General features: G+C 31.9%; 1 pseudogene; it reads right to left on the bottom strand.

Moving 5' to 3' along the window:
• Window positions 1-389: 389 nt before the first annotated feature.
• Window positions 390-3,263, bottom strand: LOC114718915 (heparanase-like protein 1; annotated as a pseudogene).
• Window positions 3,264-6,791: the final 3,528 nt, after the last annotated feature.

The following is a 6,791-nucleotide window of genomic DNA, read 5'->3' as shown; positions in this document are numbered from 1 at the left end:
ATTATGTTAAAAGCACGTAGAAATAGAATCACAAATAGATGACTATGTCAACCAGAATATGATATGTGTCTTAATGTATGCAAAAATATGTTGACAATACAAATTGAAAAATAAATATAATAAATGACCTAAAGAAAAAATAAACACATAAAAAGTTAATCAATTCTATTCAATAAATCTATACGATATTTAGCAACAAATGTGAAATTAAGAAATCTTGAAAAGACATAGCATAAAGAAATATCATGAACAAGAGCATAAAAAAGGACAACACACAAGTAGGTGCGTTAAGGTTGTTGAGATGTGCAGAGACAATGGAATCAACAGTAACATTAATTGGAGAAAAAGGATCCACAAGTATTGGATCCATGGAAGGAATATCTTGAGACTCAATTAAGCTCAAAATTTTTCCTTTTTGGTAACACAATGTCACTTTGAATGTTTCTATCCTCACGAGTTAAATGGCCGGTATTACTCTCTCTTTTCTGAGTTGGACAGTTGTTCCTCTAGGTACAAATTCATGTCCATATTAATAGTCATATTAAAGGAAGTAGAATTTAACATATTTATCAGTAGTACACTCACACCAGCCTGCGAATATTAAAAAAAGTGTAAATTTTTATCCATGAGATTTGAGAATATAGAAAAAGATACTTACCATTTCTACAATGAATGAATGGAGCTTACCTTATTCTAGGCATAATGAGCAAATGCACGTAGATATGGTGAGCTTTCATGGTTTACAGAGAGTACTTTGGTTCTCATAAGTGGATGCCATAATAGGGCTCTGCTCAAGAAAAACATTAATAATCACATTCTTTTTAAGGCACACAGGCACGAAATGAAATCAAAAGTCATAACCATAATAATCTTTGTCAGAGGTGAATGATGTAGTGTCGCAAACCATAGTTTCCTCCAATTAGTGTTTATCTACAATAAATGTTGTGGTTGAAGTTTGACATCATACCTAGTTCATTCAAATACCTAGTTGATCCAAACAAGTATCAAATACATACAAAAAAAAAAAGATCAAGATAAGAGTATGACTAGAAGCCATTGGCAAAGGTATGTGACACATCTCTGTCCCCAGTATTATAGACTCCTCCAGATTCTCCAACCCATGCTTGAGCCCATGGTGCATATTCTTTCACACTTGTTGATATATCCTTAAATTTTTGAATAACTAGGCTCAAGAAAAATGGGTCTTGTACCTTGTTAACCAAAGTCTTATCCACATCTACATTTATCGTAAAGATAGATTGTTAGACATTTTCTTAAAAACTAATCGAACATAAGTAATGTGTTCAGTTGCACTCTTCATGCTTGCGAAAATGCCCAAAATAAAAGAGAGGAAATAGAGGAAAAAATTGGTTAATTCACATCTATGTATATTTGCAGCATAAAAGAATTCATGTATTTAGCTTAGAACTAGATAGTAAGATGTAAAGTTAAGTCACTCACCAGTACCCAGGTTGTAAATATGGTGGGTGACTCCATCAACAACATTAGGTGCTGTATTCTGCAAGAAGCTATCGAACCATTCCTTCTTGTAGAAACCACCAGGGGCTACCACCTGGGGTCTTGTAGTGGGATTTGGGTAAAATATATTCACCAATTTTCTGAGCTCAGTAATATTTTTTGCATATTGCACGCTTTCTATTCTAGCATCAATGCCATCACCACATAGTTCATTTCCTGCCACAAAATTACACTTTGATCATATATCGTAATACAGTTTAACAAACTTTGAATTGAAGTTCAATACAAAAAAAACTTTTCCACACCTAATTCATATGAATCAATTTTGTATCCTTTTGAAACCGTGTAAGCCATGAGGGTAGCAGCATTATGTGGGTTCCAATGACCTATCTAAAGAACTTTGTCCTCTGTGGATCTCCTTTTCTCATAGAGAGCATTCAACCCAAATGTGAGTTTGACTTTGCAACAATATCAATGCCATATTATAAGAATGTATTTGTGACCACACATATATAGTTGAGATGATTTGAGATCATGATGTGAGATGTTATGTGATGAGGATGAATGGAATATACCTTGTCCTGTTGAACAAGTCATTGATTTGATCCCATTTAGTATGATTAAGGCATCTAGAGCTAAATGGAAATTTTTTGGATGTCTAAATCTATACACCACTTAATCTTCTAATGATCCTCCTAATCTTATTCTAAGTGGGTTAAACGTTGCACTAGTAAACAAATTATCCATATAAGCAATTTGATCTTTTAGTAGGTTGCAGTAGCTTTTATTCAAGAGGATAATGGAAAAGGTGAAATTTGACTATGGGAATAAAAGAGAGAAAAAAGAAAATGAATGATAGGTTAACAAAGATAATTTTAATTTATTTTATTGGACTGAAACTCTATATATCGAAATAAAAAATAAACATATTTGGAAGATTAATTCAAATTCCTTTTAAATTTTTTAATCCTTTAAGAAAAATGGGGAAAAGCTCTAAAATCCATAGAAGCCCATGCATGAATGAAGACGTCCAAAAACTTAAAAGAGAAGAAAAAGAAGACAATGACTAAACATCAAGACAAAACTTTCTTGATCATGGAATTTTCTTGAGAATGAAAAATGTCATACTCTTTATAGATGTCAGAATGTTATTATTCAAATCCTATCAATATGGAAATAATAAAAGACAAGACACTTATCCTTGGCATTTAATAACAATAATAATTACAGAGGACACTTTAAATAAGGGATAAGATGTTTAAATACTTTAAAAGTATTTATGAAGGAGCACCCAGTACCTGAAAGTTTTTTTTAGCTCTTATATACTCTAAAAGTTTATGTTCATAACATTTTTGCCTTGGACTGTTATTTGCTGTTAAGTTTGACCATAAAGACATTGTTCAAATTGTATAATTTAACAGTCAAAACTTAATAGCGGATAATAACCAGGGTATTTTTGCTACAAAAATAAACTTTTAGAGTATGTACGAGCGAAAAAAAAATTTAGGTGTTGAGTGCTCCTTCGTGGATGCTTCTGGAATATTTTTAAATACCTTATCTCTATAAATAATTCTATATACCAGATTGAGAATGCACCTCTTGTCCCCAAGGACATTGACCATAATCACACTTATTAGAAGGCCACCAATCTAAAGTTGCACAGATGAAATTTCATCTGTATTAGTTATTAATGTTATCACTTTCACATTAAGCTTCAAATCTTCTAAATGACACACTGAAAAAAATGAAATAAGAACATATAAGAAAGCTAATTTTGCTTCCATTATGGAAATTAAGATATAAGAGAAAAGAAACACAAGAAAATTAGTCAATGTTTCCTACATTTATATGGTCAATCAAATGGTATAATTATTCTCTTTCCTGATTAGATGGATGAGATTGAAAAGATCATGTTCCAGGTATGTCTCCTTTTGTTTTGAAAATAACATAACTAATCATTATTGACTACTAAAATAAAACAAAGAATGTAACAATATTGTCTCTTTTATTAGTTGTTTTAACAAAAAGGTGGTAAAAAAAATCACCTCTCTTTAATGTTAAAATTGACATGTCATTTTAGATATGAATTACCAAAATTAACTCACCCTTAATTATCCCTGTGTTGCCCAAAACAAATTATCAATGTCAGATGTAAGTATAATGTATGGCAAAAGACTCATTGATTTTTAATTTTTTTTTTTGGTAGTTTTAAGTTTCCATATTATGTCTCATTATTTGAAATTTTGAATCTAAAGTAAGTTAAACACACTTACGATTGGATTATAAAATGATCAAATGAAAAATTTGTCCTAGAAATTGTTTTGTTAATGGAAAGGTGAAATTAAACTTTTCCCTAAAGTAAAAAATAATTTATTGACAAAAATTAAAGTAAATTATACTTTCCTAGTATTTATTTATATTTATGAAAACTTATCCTTAAAATATAAAATGAATTTCAGTTAAAAAATGTTTTGATCTTTTGCATCAAAAGATACCGTATTATTTAAAACCTAGTCAAGTTTACACATAATCATATAAACAAAACAGGAAATCAGTTATGAATTTCCTAGTAAGTTCATAAAATTAAACAAAAAATAATGATAAGAGTAAGATACACCAACCACCATTTTGTTTTACTTAAGTTATATAAATATTTCTTCTATTTTGAAACATGAACCATTCTTGATATTAAAATATATGTCACACAAACCTATCTTATATAATTGAGAATCTATTTTTATCCACCCAAATTATTAGTTAACCACTTTGTTTGACTCAAATTTTTATTTTGACCAACATACCTCTTTTTGTATCTATGTTAACTAAATTACTTGAACGTCTGTCCTAATATGAGGGAAAAAAAGATGAACAAATAATCATGTGAAAAAAAAATTGAGGAAAACACTCTTACATTCTTCGAAATAATTTTAGCCAAAATTCGGGATTAGTATGATGAAGTGTAGATTAATAAATAAAATTTATTTAAATATTCTTTTGAAAATTCTTAATGGGCTTAAAGGTGTGGGTTAAGTGTATATTTTCAAAATATAATGAAGCTTCACATATTTAAGGTAAAATATAAGAGATGTTAGAGTATTTTACTTTATACATAGTCAATGTAATCCTCACACTTATGCATGTTTGATGCTTTAAAAGTGGAGATGAGAGCGAGCAGCACAAAGCGAATGACGGAAAGAGGTACAGAAGATAGAGACGGTCGTGATCGGAATAAAAAAAAATGGTCAGGCCCGACTTGGAGGGGAAGGAGAACAGTGACGTGGGCTTGGAGGTGAGTAGGACAAGGATCTCGTATAAGGAAAAGCTTCTCAATACAAATCCCATAGGTAAGCACATGGATGGTAAAGGCAGCAGTGTTTTTGATCTGGCCTAGAAAGAACATATTCAGAGTCTCCAAGGCTTCTTTGGAGATAACAAGTACAATGAATCATGGAAAGTATTTGGGCCTCCCGCTACATATGACTGGGTAAAAAAAAGCCACTTACTAGTTCATGGTTGATAAGATAAAAAAAAAAAAAAAGATGAGTAATTGGAAGGCACACTCTATTTCTTTGGCTGGTAAAATGACCCTTATTAAGTCAGTGACGCAGGACATCCCTTGTACCCTATGCAGATCTGTACTTTACTTGTAAGTACTTGCGATGAAATCGAAAAAAGCATAAGGGGATTTTTGTAAGGGGTCTACTAGAGAGAGATAGAGGATTCACTTGGTTGCATGGGAGAAAGTCTGTATGGAGAAACTTAGAGGAGGTCTCAGAGTTAGACATGCGTCCCCCCAAAATAAAGCATTTACGATGAAAGCTGGGTAGGGTCTAATGAAGAATCCAAACACTCTCTGGACAAAAGTTGTAAGGAAAAAATACCATTGCGGGAATAATTTAATCCCAACTATAGATGAGAGGTGTCATGGTTCCCACTTATGGCTTAGGATCAGAAATTATTAGAACAAGGTCCTTAAAACACTAAAATAGTGGTAAGAAGCAATGGTGCCAAAACAGTTCAATGGGCTCCTGAGAGAAGTGGCAATTTTCCCCTAAAATCTACTTATAACTTGCTTGTGATGGACTACTCTTTTGCTGATTCAGTTTGGTGCAAATTACAGAAAATAGATGCACCCCAACATTGCAAATCCTTTTGGTAGCTTATGCTTCACAACAAGCTTTTAACTAATGATGGGAGGATGAGAAGAGGTTTGTCGTCTATTACAGCATGTATATGGTGTGGCCATGATTCATAGGACATGTTACACATGCTCCCTGGTTGTAACAGTGTCAAGTATGCCTGGGCTTTTACCATTAAGCCAAATTATTGGAACAAATTATTTAGAGCGGATCTTTGGAGCTGGTGCTTCCTAAACATGACTGCTAAAGCTGGGAGAACAGAGAAAAATTGTGTCACATCCCGTCAAATTAACATTGAGTAGAAGGGATGAAAAATTTAGTTGAGGGCCAATAAGGAAAGAAAATTGGCTAAGAAAACTAAGTATGGTGTGAAACCCAAAAAGGGTCCGGACTAACATTTTCAAATTATCGGTCCAAGAAGGGCAAAATGAAAATTGAGAAAAATTCTAAAGAATTCCTAAAAAATAGGAAATTATATAATTATAGGTTTTAGAAAATCAGTTGAAACCCGAAAGGTGGAATTATGGTAAAAATAAATTGTTACGGAATTTCTGGTAAACAGAGGTTTTTCTAGAAAATTAGAGGAAAATAATTATTTTAATTAGTTAGAGGTCTCAATAATTTGGAAAAAAGATGGATAATTCATATAAATATTTTTTGAATTTATAAAATTATTTTTAGGCCTTGGAAAATCAAGAATTATTTTAGAGAATTTATTTTCTCACAGTGACACCAATAGAAGCCTAATCGGGAAAAATTCAAATAAATATCTAGAGGTGGCAAAAAATTATGAAAATTTTCAGATCATGTTATCATATTAAAAGGTGAATTATCATGGAGAGAAATAAATTTTTGGAAGTCTGAAAAAATTATGAAATGTTACTAGTGAATAGTAACTGATAAAGTTTCAAATTGGTTTGGGATTTTGATTTGAATTGTGGGCCATCTTTTTGGGCTAGCCTAGAGCATTTGTGGGGCCCACATTAGGCCCAATACAAGACCAATTTCGTGCATTTTCCAGACCCCACTAAAATTAATTAAATAAATACAAAATTAAAGGATAATTTTTGGAAAATTCTAGAGGTGGGACACATGGTTTAATCTGAAGGTATGAGGCATTTGATGGCTGCCAACTCACCCTCTTATCTACCATTTTGGACGTCCAACTAAGGG

Source organism: Neltuma alba, unplaced genomic scaffold (assembly GCF_004799145.2).
Source record: "Neltuma alba isolate B1F8T4 unplaced genomic scaffold, ASM479914v2 tig00002169_pilon, whole genome shotgun sequence".
In the NCBI taxonomy this organism is placed as follows: domain Eukaryota; kingdom Viridiplantae; phylum Streptophyta; class Magnoliopsida; order Fabales; family Fabaceae; genus Neltuma; species Neltuma alba.
The sequence above is the reverse complement of the archived record's forward strand: the minus strand, read 5'-3'. Positions and strand labels throughout refer to the sequence as shown.